Below are 14,834 nucleotides of genomic sequence, written 5' to 3' on the forward strand. Positions count from 1 at the left end.
GCACGGACTTCTCTTTCAATCGCTGTTGTGGCGGATGGCTTCGGCAGCCCCGAGGCACAGTGGGCCAGAAGACCGGTGGAGGCGGCCTAAACTCTAGACGCGTTTTGAGCTCCAGAGTCGCTAAATGGGACTCGAACCAAGCGTGTGACCCCATCAATGGATTGCTCTCCGAACGAGGAATCCATTGGTGGGGTCACACGCTCGGTTTGAGTCCCGTTTAGCGACTGTGGAGCTCAAAACGCGTCTAGAGTTTCGGCCGCCGGCGCATGTCTTCTGGCCCACCGTGCAGCGTCGCAGAGCCCCTGCGGTCCAGCGGCTAGGCAGGCCCGCCGAGCAGAGAGGCGCGCGTGTTGCCTACGCGGGAGTTCGCAGGCGGCCCCTGGTCCCTGGACCTGGAACTTGGAACGCGCCCTGAAACGCAGTGTTGCCACATTAGCAGGCTCGGACTGGCCCGGAAAAGGCCCCAGCGGATAAGACCCCAAAAGGCCCCGGATCATCATTATGTTTTTACCCTTCATGACCAACTTTGTGAGGCTACCGCTCCCAAACTAGTTGCGGTCAATAGCCTTCCCGATACAGGGCATGAAAGAGTAGGGTCTTAAGAATACTAGGGCGTCGAGGGAGGCCTTTTATGGCGACTAGATTGGACACAGTGGCCACCCAAAGTCAGCAAAATCAGCAAATTTCCGAAATTCGACGACTTTTTGACCAACTTGGTCGGAAAATCGTTGCGGTCAAAGCCAAAATCGTTGTGGTCAACGTCTTCCCGATACAGGGCATGAAAGATTAGGGTCTTAAGAATACTAGGACGTCGAGGGAGGCCTTTTACGGCGACTAGATTGGACACAGTGGCCACCCAAAGTCAGCAAAATCAGCAAATTTCCGAGATTCGACGACTTTTTGACCAACTTGGTCGGAAAATCGTTGCGGTCAAAGCCAAAATCGTTGTGGTCAACGTCTTCCCGATACCGGGCATGAAAGAGTAGGGTCTTAAGAATACTAGGACGTCGAGGGAGGCCTTTTACGGCGACTAGATTGGACACAGTGGCCACCCAAAATCAGCAAATTTCCGAGATTCGACGACTTTTTGACCAACTTGGTCGGAAAATCGTTGCGGTCAAAGCCAAAATCGTTGTGGTCAACGTCTTCCCGATACCGGGCATGAAAGAGTAGGGTCTTAAGAATACTAGGACGTCGAGGGAGGCCTTTTACGGCGACTAGATTGGACACAGTGGCCACCCAAAATCAGCAAATTTCCGAGATTCGACGACTTTTTGACCAACTTGGTCGGAAAATCGTTGCGGTCAAAGCCAAAATCGTTGTGGTCAACGTCTTCCCGATACAGGGCATGAAAGAGTAGGGTCTTAAGAATACTAGGACGTCGAGGGAGGCCTTTTACGGCGACTAGATTGGACACAGTGGCCACCCAAAGTCAGCAAAATCAGCAAATTTCCGAGATTCGACGACTTTTTGACCAACTTAGTCGGAAAATCGTTGCGGTCAAAGCCAAAATCGTTGTGGTCAACGTCTTCCCGATACAGGGTATGAAAGAGTAGGGTCTTAAGAATACTAGGACGTCGAGGGAGGCCTTTTACGGCGACTAGATTGGACACAGTGGCCACCCAAAGTCAGCAAAATCAGCAAATTTCCGAGATTCGACGACTTTTTGACCAACTTGGTCGGAAAATCGTTGCGGTCAAAGCCAAAATCGTTGTGGTCAACGTCTTCCCGATACCGGGCATGAAAGAGTAGGGTCTTAAGAATACTAGGACGTCGAGGGAGGCCTTTTACGGCGACTAGATTGGACACAGTGGCCACCCAAAGTCAGCAAAATCAGCAAATTTCCGAGATTCGACGACTTTTTGACCAACTTGGTCGGAAAATCGTTGCGGTCAAAGCCAAAATCGTTGTGGTCAACGTCTTCCCGATACAGGGCATGAAAGAGTAGGGTCTTAAGAATACTAGGGCGTCGAGGGAGGCCGTTGACCGCAATTAGATCGGACGCAGTGGCCGCCCAAAATCAGCGAAAAGGGCTACTTTCGTCCTATATATACTAGGACTCTTTGACCAACTTTCTGACGTTACTGGTCCCAAACCCGAATGGCCCCGGCAGATTTTTCTGCCTGTCTGCCCTGGCCAGTCCGAGCCTGCACATTAGGAGGCAGAAAATTCCCACAATGCACCAGTATCGAAAGGGTTGCCATCCTCAGCCTGCCCACTGGGGCAACGCTCGAGAGCAAAGGCCGAAACATGCTCAGGTGGGCAACTCTGTCGACAGTTAACTTGACACTTCAACGGGATGCCCCGTAATGAGTGTGAGAGAGACAGTGATGTGACGAAAACGACTCTCGGAATCAGTACGCAGCTTGCCGGGCTGACTCCACGGCGCCTTTCTCCCTCGGACAGTCGGATGGCCCTGGATGAGGGGGAGAGAGAGAGAGAGAGAGAGAGAGAGAGAGAGAGAGAGAGAGAGAGAGAGAGAGAGAGAGAGAGAGGGAGAGAGGGAGAGGGAGAGAGAGAGAGGGGGAGAGAGAGAGAGAGAGAGAGAGAGAGAGAGAGAGAGGGAGAGAGAGAGAGAGGGCAGCGGTGCCAGTCACGTCCCCCGAGACTGGACTGCTGAGCCGTTGGCCGGCCTGGTTTTGGTCCCGACAGAATAGTGGATTGCAAAGTTGGTAATAGTGAGTAGCAGCGGCGCAACTTGGAAATGGAGCGAGGACGAAGGTTCTGTGCGGTGAGCCGAGCCCGCGTGCTCTCTCTGTGCGTCTCTCCCTCTCTGTCTCTCACACACAAAAAACACACACTCACACACGAGCAAGTGAATTGCAGTAGAAAAAGCACTTACGTACGGAAACCGGCAGGTGACAGAGACCGCCACAACGACCACCACGCTGTCGTGTGTGTGTGTGTGTGTGTGTGTGAGTGAGTGAGGGAAGGTGTAAATGATGGGCAGTGGGTGTTGTGGGAAATCATACCTTATTTCCCAAAAAAGCGAGCGTTTTTGGGGAAAGCTGTACAGAAGCGAAAAGAAGCTCTGCTATTGGTCGAGTCCGGCTCGGCTCCCCTCCCCCACTCCCTTCCTTTTTGGTTGACAAGTCGAGTTTTGCCATGGAAACAGCGATTTTGAAAGCAAATTTCTCGAAACTGGTCGTTAACTTTTTAACCATATTTCAACATTAGAATCACCGTTCAAAGTTCTACTAGTCTGCAAAATCTCATTAAAGAGTTATAGAAAACTTTCAAAATGCATAAGGGGCCACACGAATTGAATCTCGCGCCGGCTGAATTCTGGGGATACCATTAGGCTACTTCGTGCCTTAAAAAACAAAAACAAAAAACAAGCGTTGTTAGAGACGCGTGCCGTCGGCGAGTCCTGGATGCGAGGCGCCGGCAAGCAGCGGCGCGTCGCGGCGCGCCGGGAGGTCGGCGCGACGTCTCCATAACTAATGCAGTGGCTGGCTGGCTGCCTGGCGGGGAGGCACGTTTGCGGCCGAGCGGAGCCGTCCGACAGAGATGGAGATGGAGGCGGCGCACTGGCGCTGCTGGAGGCGCTGGAGTCTGGAAGGGCCGCCGTCCAGGCACTCGATGCGCCGGATGGTATTGGGGCGGGGCGGGGCGGGGCTGGGCGGGGGGGGCAGGGGCGGGGCGGGCGGGGGTGGGGCGGGGCGGGGCGGGGCGTGCCGAGGGTGGCGCCGCCGATGCCTTCACCTTGAACTTGATTTCGCCAAGGGTACACACAGTCTGTCGTCATGGCGTTCGGATAAAAACGTGCTCGCGGGACCTCCCATGTGTGTGTGTGTGTGTGTGTGTGTGTGTGTGTGTGTGTAAATAAAGTTGGTCACGGCAGTAGAAGTGCAGGGAGGGGCGGGGCAAAGGAGGGGGCGGGCCAAGTCCGCGGAGAGCAGCTTCCTTGAGGGCGGCGCTGCGGGTGTCACGACTCATGAAGCGCAGGCAGCGCTGCCCTGCTCGGCGACACTTTGCAGTCAGTCTTCGCCGCTCTCCTCCAGTGTCCCGTCTTCGGCAAACTACGGAATTTTCCGCAGTGAAACACTGTAAAGGTCATACGGTGAAAGGCTGCACCACCATAATATGATGGAGATTTTTTTCCATAATACAAACAAAATTTGTCAAAATATCCTATAAGATACAGTGAATTCTCAATGGTATGTTATGAAGTCAGTTGCACCACCATAATATAGATCATTTTCACCATAATATAGAGAATCTTCAGTATACAACATTTAGAGTGAAGGTCTTGCGCTACTATGAGAGGACTCCTCCACACCACAGATGACGTGACCAATGAGGACCACTGCGGTGGTTGTAACCCCAAGGTTGCTCCTGAGGTGAGATGGAGGAACTGTCTGTTGAGCACCACTCCCGCAAGGAAGAGGGCCGGTTCACCGGTGTGCCCTCTTTCGCTGAAATTTTCTTTATCGGATCGGACTAAACGGAGGTCGTACAACAAAACTGGTCGGACAAAATTTTTGGCCGCTTCACCGGCAGGTGAATTTTGGCCAGGTCGCACAATAAAGAAGGTCGGACAAGCGATACACACTCTTTAGACAGTGGCGCCTCGTGGGAAGGATCGCACAGAAAGGCTCCCCCCGGCTGGGGCTTTTCCGTTTTCCAGTGTAGGGAAGGGCGGCGATGCCGATGTGCGGTGGGCATCAGTCGATACACTGCGACTCGTCCGATAACACGGTGCCGTCCTCGGGCATGGCTGGCGGCCCGAGCGCCCGCACAGCACTACCCATACCGCCCCCCCCCTCTCTCTCTCTCTCTTGCAATCGGCCTCGAAAAGCACGGCAAAGGGCTGGTGGAACTGCCACGCCGGAACACGGAAAAGTTTGCGCGCGCGGCTGAATTTTCCAAACGCGATGAACGCGCGCGCACAGTGGGCCAGAAGAACAGCGCAGGCGGCCAAATCTCTAGACACGCTTTGAGCTCACGAGTCGCTGGGACTCGAACCGAACGTGTGACCCCACCAATGGATTGCTCTTCAAACGAGGAATCCATTGGTAGGGTCACACGCTCGGTCCGAGTCCCATTTAGCGACTCTGGAGCTCAAAACGCGTCCGGGAGTTTGCCCCACGGTGCCGCGGTGGGGTGGCGGGGGCTGATTGACGTGGCCGACGTCCGCGCCCCTCCCCGTCGTGCTGCACGGCCTGCGCCGCGTCCTCCGCGCCCACTTTGACGCAACGCGCCGTAACGCACGCGGGCACGCGTCCAGGAGCACGACGCGGAGCCGCCTTTTTTCCTTCATATTTTTTTTTTTTGAGGACCAAAGAAGGAGGTTCCTTAATTGCCTGGGCAGGATCGTTTTGCACTCTCTCGCACCTGGATGGGACGACGGGACGAGGAAGCTTCCTCTCTAGAGAGAAGGGTAACACTGTATGGAGTCAACCTGCGAGAATTAAAAAAAGTAGGTTTTTAGCAGATGATACCTTTACTACACTTGAAACATATCTAAAACTATTAGACACATAAAGGTGTCAGCGTGCTTTTACTCCCAAATCCAGAAATCAAGCGGTATCTTAACAATAATATTAGGGTGGTGGCTGCCGGGCGGGATCGTGAGTGTCGCATGGCAGGCAGTCTGCGCGGAACATCGACAATCCCTCCCAGGTACAGCGCGAGCGGCACCGGCCAACAATGCCCTGCCTCCTCTCGCACAGTCCCTCCCCGGGTACAGCGCACAGAACAGCAACAATGCCTCAAGGCTCGGCATAGCTCGGGGCGCGGCGCATCGGTGCAGGGTGCAAGCCGATGCAAGCAGCGCAAACCACAGCTCGGCTCGCACCACTGGCCAGCTCCCAGCTCGCTTAGGTCTATTTATTGGGCTATCTATTTTATTTCTTACACAATTAATCCCGAACAACTACCTAGAAGAAAACCAAACGAGTATCATCTGCTTTCATTAACGTTCGTTGATTTAAACAAAATATGAAAACATTTTGTCCCTTTTTTGTTTGCGTTGCCGAGAGGTACACGGTAGAAAAAAACCACGGGAAAAGGTACTGGCACAGTCTGGAAGACAATTTGCCAAGTACCACCGTACTCAGCCAGTACGGCTTTTGGGGTACGGAGTACGGTTTTTCATAACATGGGCTCTTATGGGAAGCACAGTTTTTGGGTACGGTTGTTCTGTACATCGTGAGGTATGGTCTAGCCGTACCCTTTTCCTTGAAATGTACGGCTTTTTTAACAGTGTATTATAGTTAAAACTTTCTGTACTGATGGAGCTTTGAACGCATGCACATCCAGGGACCCTGGTGCTCCCAGGAATAAGTTCTTGGAGTTTTGTGGTCCCTAGGCAACACGACAACACAAAGAAGAATGACCAGAACAGCAGATAAGCTTTAAGCGTCTGACCTGCCCAGACAATGGTCGTTTTCGCGGTCAAAATTGTTGTGGCCGGCAGGGCGGGAAGGGCCGCAGAAAGGCAACCGCGGTTTAAACTTGTTTCCGCGAAAACAGTCGGCGTGTAATTACTTCGGGGCGTTCCTTTGTGTGTCGCCTCGACGTGTGTCTAAGGGAACGCCGCGACGGCGGGGTGGGGCGGGGTGGGGCGGGGTGCGGCAAACTATGCAGTGGCGCCCGTAGGGTGGCGGTACCTTGACGGTACCTTGTCGGCGCTGTCATCGATTCTCCGCCTATGTGCTTTCTTTCTTTCTTTCTTTCCTCGTCCTTCGTGCGTCGTGCATCGTGCACCCCGACGGGGAGGCTTTGTGTCCGTCGTCTATAGGCTGTCGCGCTGGCGGCAAAGTTCCATCCACTTTGTGGTTCTGCCCGGTCCATGCACGTCGCCCAGGTCGGCCCAGGTCGTAGGCCGGCTACACTACCGTCCGACTGTCCCACTACTGACGGCCACTGCAACATCTGGGATTATTACGTCGTTTATTTTTGAACACTTGTAACCGGCAGGCCTCTCTCTCTCTCCCTCTCTCTCTCTCTCTCTGCGCCGCCCGACGCGTCCCTCTGACGCGGTCCTCTTCGCACCGCGTCACTCCCCCCTCTCCGCTGCGCGACGCCCAACATCCCTGTTGCAGTTTCCATTTTCCGCCATTTCTTTTCTTGTCTCTTTTTAAAGTTCCTTCCTCCTCGTGGAAAAAATAAATAAGTAGAAAACCTGGGTTTCTTATTTTTTATTTCATTCACTGTACTTGTCAGTGACGAATGTTTATTTGAGTAAAAACGAAAAAACAAACAACAAAAACCAGGACAATAATTCGCTTCCGTGCCTTGCTTCTTCGCCGCTTCCTCCCCAGTCTGCCGCGGTCTGCCGTCGCTACGATGAGGAATCGTTTTCACACCTGTGGCCGCGTTTAAAGGGACGAGAAAAAAATTGGACGTCTTCCCAGAGGGGCTCGGGGTTACACCCTGCGTGTGCTTTGGTGTGTGTGTGTGTGTGCGCGTGTGTGTGTGTGTGCGCGTGTGTGTGAGTGCGTGCTTTGGTGCGTGTGTGTGTGTGTGTGTGTGCGCGCGCGCGCGCGTGTGTGTGTACGTCGGCCTGCGGCATAGCGGCAACAGCGCAGTATGAAGTTCTATTATTTTAATATATCGGGTCGTGTGTCTCTGCGCGCCGCCGGTGCTCTTGGCACGCGCCCTGTTATCTATTTTAATAATTAACGGGATTACTGTGGATCGGCCGGGCATCGGGCGTCGTTAGATGGGGGGCGAAAAACGACCTTCGCTTTCGGGACCGACAAGTAACGCTATAGCGCGTCGGTTGTCCCAATATTGGCCGCCGGCAAACACCATGTGGCTCCTCCTAGTGTGTCTGTGTGTGTGTGTGTGTGTGAGTGAGTGTGTGAGTGCAAAGAAACAGTGGTAGTGGTGTGTCGGTGCAGTTTCAAGCAGCTCGCCATGTTCATGAGCGTTGTTACACGCCCCATTTGACGGCCGCATTAGTTTGGCTCGGATCTCGCCCGTCCTCACAGTCCCGAGTCGGAAGAAGGCCCGTTCCGTCGCTCTGTCTCTGTCCGCACTCGTCCCGAAGAGTGCGAGAGAGACAGAGCGACGGCAGTGGAGTGGCTCGGCTGGCACACAGTGCAGCAGCGTCGCACGGTGCAATGCACTGGTCAGCCTACACTGGTAAAACTAAAGCGTAACTCGATGCTTGAGTCAAGCATAGAGTTACGCTTGGAGACGTTACGCTTGAAATGAAGTATACTCTGTAAATTTCGCCATGCATTTAGATAGGGCGAATCTTGGCGGATGAGTGTGTAACTCTTGATTTCAAGCGTAAACTGATTACGCTTGAAAACAGAGGGTAATACTACGCTTTAGTTTCACCAGTGTTACCAGAACATAGCAAACATTAGAATGAGGACAAAAAAAAAACTAAACAGGAACATGTTTGAGAGTGCATGTATGTCTACAACTTTTGTGAGCTCGAAAAACAAACAAACAAAAAAAATGGGGAAGTGAGGCACTCTTTTTCCGGGTGCAATGCACGACGGACTCTGTCGGGATTGGTGGGTCGGGTCGATGGCCGTGCATGCAGTGCAATGCAGTGCAGGCGGCGTGATGCACGCTTCGTGCTGCATTAACGGTGGTGTGGCGCGCAACACAGTGGCAACACAGTGGCAACGCTTCCAGAAATAAAATGATGAATCGCTCTCCCTGAATGGGCACGCCGTGGGCACGCCGTGGGCACGCCGCTCTGCCTTGGCGTGCCTCGGCGCGCCGCACAAAGGCAGGGAATGCCGCCCCGAAAAAAGGTCGACTTTTTGTTCGATACCTCGTGGCGTACACGCGCCGGACAACTGAATTAGGAGATCAACATTTCTGAAATGGAGTCGTTCTGGCGGTGCGTGGTGGGTAACCACTTCAACACTGCAAAAAAAAAACTACAACAAAAGTACACAAACTCCTGGCAAATTTTTTATCAGGAATTTATTGTACTTTCAAAGTACAACAATTGCTGTGCATAAAACGTGTATTACGGCCTTAAAATACCAAAATTTGGCCCATGTAACCCAAACATGATTTTACGTTCGCATATTGTACTGCACGTACACAGTTTTTGCGTACAGGGTATCAGGCGCCTGTTTACCACCCCGAGTTTCTGCCTGTAAAACAAGAACTTTTTCCCAGATGCGATTGAATTTCTTTGAGACGCGGTCGAAGGCGAGTAGACAGGATGAATCCGTGCGGTGGGTCGTGCGAGTGCGCGGTCGCACAGCCGCCTGTCTAAGCGGATAAGAGGAGGGCCACACCTGCTGAGGTCTCCAGGCTTAGGCGCGCACAATGCAAAGATGTGAACCCGACGCGGCGGCGGCAGGGAAGTCCCAAGCCAAGTGCCTTTAAGTGGTTTGCTAGCGCGCTTTTGTGCGTGTGTGACTTTGTGTGCGTGCGTCAGAGAGAGAGAGAGAGAGAGAGAGAGAGAGAGAGAGAGAGAGGAGGGGACGGAGGCTGCTAGTTGGAGTAAGCCCAGGCTCCGGCGCGTCAACTTGGAGCCAGCACACAGTGGGCCAAAAGACCGGCGCAGGCGGCCAAAACTCTAGACGCGTTTTGAGTTCTAGAGTCGCTAGATGGGGCTCGAACCAAACGTGTGACCCCACCAATGGATTGCTCTCCGAACGAGGAATTCATTGGTGGGGTCGCACGTTCGGTTCGAGTCCTGTTGTTTAGCGACTCTGGAGCTCAAAACAAGTCTTGAGTTTCGGCCGCCTGCGCCGGTCTTCTGGCCCACTGTGCAGCAGCTCGGTTGGGGGAGGTTTGTTAGTGCGGGCACACATTTTAAACGCGTCGCATGCACGTGGGAGAAGGTAGTGCGCTACTCGGAGTGCGCATCATTTCCGGGCCGTAACTCCGGTTACAGGCCATTCGAGAGCAAGTGACATGGAAATAAATACGTGTGTTACAGCCCTGTCGAGGTATCTGTGCCAACTGCTGTGCACTTCGATGCAGTTTATGAGTGCGTCCTTGTGTGTGTGTGTGTGTGCGCGCGTGTGTGTGTCCGAGCGGGAGAGAGAGAGAGAGAGAGAGAGAGAGAGAGAGAGAGAGAGAGAGAGAGAGAGAGAGAGAGAGAGAGAGAGAGAGAGAGAGAGAGAGAGAGAGAGGTGGAGAGAGTATAGAGACGGGCCGGCACTAGGGGACCATTTATTTTGCCCCGAACTGCCATTCGAGGCTTGAGGAGCTCGCTGTGCCTCAAACGCGTGGGTGTATTGCATGCGCAGCGCCGCCGCGCCCTGCATGGCTTCCCTTGCCGGGTTGCTAGGTACAGTGGTGCGGTAGCCATGGCGACCAGTGTACCGCACTGCCCTGTGGTGCCCTGTGGACTGATTCCGAGAGTCGTTTTCGTCGCTCTGTCTCCCTCGCACCTAGGCGAGACGCCCTATGAGTGCGAGAGAGACAGAGCGATCTCTGAATCAGTCTGCTGCACTGCCCTCAGATGCACTCTGCCACGACAGGCGGCACCGAGGCCGCCACATTTCGCCAATTTCAACGCGCAACCCTTCCGTCTTTCTCCTTGCGAGGAAAAGAGGAGTGAAACTTAGGGTGAAATTTGCCAAAACTCTAGACGCGTTTTGAGCTCCAGAGTCGCTCGAAAGGGACTCGAACCGAACGTGTGACCCCACCAATGGATTCCTCGTTCGAAGAGCAATCCACTGGTGGGGTCACACGTTCGATTCTAGCCCCGTTTAGCGTCTCTGGCGCTACGCGTCTCGAGTTTTGGCCGCCTCCACCGGTCTTCTGGCCCACTGTGCCGCGCCCCTCCCCAGCGAGGCAGACGGCCCAGACGGGGCGAGCCCCCGGCCGAGTGATTCCACCCAGTGTAGGCCCATCTTTCTCGCCCCCACACGGGACCCGCCATGAGCGCGAGAGAGACAGAGCGACACTCTGGGAATCAGTCTGCCTGGCCCGGTTCGGGCCTTGGGGCCACGCAGCTCGCCGACGGCATGCTGACGGGACGTACGGACGTCACCGCCGTGGCCGCGGCCAAGGGCTGCCAAGTCCACTCATGCGCCCCCACCCCCTCCTCGCATTGTCCGGCTACGCTACAACTGACTGCCGTCACACACACACACACACACACACACACACACACAGCCGCACGAAGGCTAGGGCGTGTGATTTCCGATACACCGCAAGGTACAGTGGGAGCCAGGGGGGGGGGGGGGGGTAGATAAGGTGAATATCCGATACGCGCCGCAACACACGCGCTCTATTTGGCAGTAGAGGGGGTAGTCCGCCCGGGGCCAAGTTGATACACCTCTTTTCGTTCTGGTTTTCTCTACTTTTCGAAATGTTTGTCCGTTTTTCGCTGTTGTTCTAGTCCTAACGACGAAAGTCGGTCTTGGCAGCAAATGGTGGAAACGGCGCGGATTCGTGAGCTTTGATTGTGTTGCTGTTGTTATTGTTGGCGCCTTTTGTCTGAAGACTGTCCGAACCGTTTCTCGTCCGACTTGATGCGCCGTGTGCAGCCAGCCGGTGTCGCGGCGCCTCTCTCTAGACCGATTCCGAGAGTCGTTTTCGTCGCTCTGTCTCTCTCGCTCCTATGCGGGCCGTCCCCTGAGTGCGAGAGAGACAGAGCGACGAGAGCCTCTCGGAATGACTCTGCTGCCTGCCGGCACATGCGTTGACGGAAATTCCCACGGTGCAAGGGTTGCACAGTGGACCAGAAGACGGTGTGGTGGGGGCCAAAATTCTAGACGCGTTTTGAGCTCCACAGTCGCTAAATGGGACTCGGACCGAATATGTGACCCCACCAATGGATTCCTTGTTCTGAGAGCAACCCATTGGTGACCCCGTGTGACCCCACAAAGTGATTGCTCTTCGAGCGAGGAATCCATTGGTGGTGTCACACGTTCGGTTCGAGTCCCATTTAGCGACCCTGGAGTTGAAACCGCGTTTAGAATTTTGGCCGCCTCCACAGGTCCTCTGGCCCACTGTGCGTCAACTAGACCGTCAAAGTGGAGCGGCCGATCCTTGATCCGGGCCTGCGCCTGGTGCTGGCCGTGCTGGCGCTGGCCCGCCTTGGCCTGCTAGCGGAACGAGTTCGGGCTTCGCGCGCGGTGCGCGGTCGACGCGGCCGAAGCCGCCGCCGGCTAAATCGAGAACTGTCGCAGAACTTGCCCGAGCGGACCGGCAGACGGATTCTGAACACCGCTCCGTCTCTCTCGCACTCCCACGCAACGCCCCACGAGTGCGAGAGAGACAGAGCGACGAAAGCACTGCAGTCCCCCCCGCCGTTTTGGAGACCGCAAACTGACAGCGAATTAGAGGCCTCCATCTTCATCAGGCAGGCCAAGCCAGGCGAAGCAGCCGCTACACTGTCGGAGACGAGACGTGAAGGCCGCTCTCGCCCACGCGCATTCCTGCACTCTCTTCCCGAGGGTCGCTGTCTCCCTCGCACCTGCACCGGACGCCCCGTGAGTGCGAGAGAGACAGATTCTCGGAAACTGTCCGCTCGACTGTGTGACGGCCGGTCAAAACGCCACGGACTCGAACGGCAGGCGAGTCGATTCCCTCCCGGCCCGGAACTCGCCCCAACACCTGCAGCGGACGTTTGCCTGGCGCCGCCCGCAGGCTGTTGCTGTCTCTCTCACACTCACGCGGCGCCTCGAAGGGCGCGACACAGTGGGCCAGAAGACCGGTGGAGGCGGACAAAACTCTGGACGCGTTTTGAGCTCCAGAGTCGCTAAGCAGGCCTCGAACCGAACGTGTGACCCCACCAATGGATCCCTCGTTCGGAGAGCAATCAATTGGTGGGGCCACACGCTCGGTTCGAGTCCTGTTTAGCGACTCTGGAGCTCAAAACGCGTCTAGAGTTTTGTCCGCCTCCACCGGTCTTCTGGCCCACGAGAGAGACGGAGGCAGTGGCTGCTTAGCAGTGCCGCGGGCGCCACGTTAAAACGCGAGCCTATTATCCCGTTGGCCCTCTGGCCGCTCTAGACTCTCCCCTAGACTAGACTCTCGGCTCTGGGTCGCCAGCGATAAATCCGATACAATTACAAGTTAGATGGGTCGCCGTCGCCAATACGAGTCGCCGAACAGCGCCCCGTCGCTCTGTCTCTCTCGCACCCCAGCGGGACGGCCCCGAGTGCGAGAGAGACAGAGCGACACTGCGCGGAACCAGCCTGCAGCCCGGCTTGCACGAGATGCAGGGCCGCCCGGCCGTGCCAACATCCGGTGTTGCAGGTACACCCCGCCGGCCAGAACCGAGGGGCAAACAACTTGGTCAAAATTTGTACACCGTAATCTCAAATTCACGTTATTTCATTGTTATTTCGACGTTATTTCAAGGGTTTCACGTTATTTCAAGGGAAATGTACACCAAAATTCAAGTTGTCTGCCCCTTGGCCCGAACGCAGGTCGCTCTGTCTCTCTCGCACACACTGAAAAACCAAAAGCGAGTCTCCCAGTAGAGGTCTGATTCCGAGTGTCGTTTACGTCGTCGCTCTGTCTCTCTCGCACCCATACGGGGGCGACGCCTCGTGAGTGCGAGAGAGACAGAGCGACGAAAACGACTCTCAGTCTGCAGATGAAAAGAAGAGGCGCGCACACTGTCTCATTGCGTTACAGCATCTAGGGGCGTCCCCGCTCCTTGCCGCTATCCGATTCCATGTCCGGCATGTCCGCCCGGCGCCGCGGCGACGTCGGCCAAGTCCGGCCAAGTCAACAACGGCCGAAAAAGTGAAAGGGCGACGAAGCAACGCCCGGAGGAAATTTCAGTTTCCTCCATAAAAGCGATTGCGCTCTGCTCACATGTGCCCTCTGTCTGTCTGTCTGTCTGTCTGTCTGTCTGTCCGTATGTCTGTCCGTCAGTCGGTCTGTCTGTCTGTCTGTCTGTCGGCCGGCACGCCTCGCGCTCCCCTCAATGAGAGAGATGCCTCACATTCCCTGGTGTGACGAATGAGATTGCTCGCGCGGGTGGCGACGCGGTCCGCCCTGCCCGCCCTGGCGCCACGTCCCGGGAGGGGCCCTTCGTGGCCCGCCCCGCACAGTGGGCCAGAAGACCGGTGGAGGCGGCCAAAACTCTAGACGTGTTTTGAGCTCCAGAGTCGCTAAACAGGCCTCCTACGGAACGTGTGACCCCATCAATGGATTCCTCGTTCGGAGAGCAATCCATTGGTGGGGTCACACGTTCGGTTCGAGTCCTGTTTAGCGACTCTGGAACTCAAAACGCGTCTACAGTTTTGGCCGCCTTCACCGGTCTTCTGGCCCACTGTGCCCCGCCCGGAACGGCCATGGAGACGTCTGGCCGAGAGAAACCTTTCAATTTCATATCTGTAACAGCGACCGTCCATCGCCGCGACGCCAGTGTGCCGCGACGTGACGGGCTTAAGTCCGCCCGGCGGCGTCCGTCCAGTGTGTGTGCAATAACTGTCCGAAGAATCTCTGGAGCGATGCCGTGGCGGGGCGGGGCGGGGTGGAGGTGGGGCGGATCCGCGCTCATCCCCGGCCGGCTTATTAGAGTTGTGATGTGATTGTAGCTCCCCGCCGTCTCCCCAGGTCCGTGACCCAGTCCGTGACCCTGACCGCCACCTTGACTATACTGTTATTCAGGGGTGCTCTGAATGTTAGCGCCTTAGGTTTTGTAGCGCCTTTAGTGGCCTCACCACAAAACGCCAAAAGGCGCCTCAAAACAAGGCGCCTGAGGCGCACTCTTTTGAAACACCTTGGGCCCAAAACCACTGCATGAGCAAAGCATGTCTGCCATGACTCATTCGCAAAGGTGCGTCCCATGTTAACACCTTTCGCTTTGATTTTATTAGTGAGGCCATCCATTGAATCCATTGAAGGGGTCACACGAAACCTTCTTAGCGACTCTGGAGCTCGAAACGCGTCTGGAGTTTTGGCCGCCTCCACCGGCCTTCTGGCCC

The sequence above is a fragment of the Thrips palmi genome, unplaced genomic scaffold, assembly GCF_012932325.1.
Source record: "Thrips palmi isolate BJ-2018 unplaced genomic scaffold, TpBJ-2018v1 HiC_scaffold_18, whole genome shotgun sequence".
Classification (NCBI taxonomy): domain Eukaryota; kingdom Metazoa; phylum Arthropoda; class Insecta; order Thysanoptera; family Thripidae; genus Thrips; species Thrips palmi.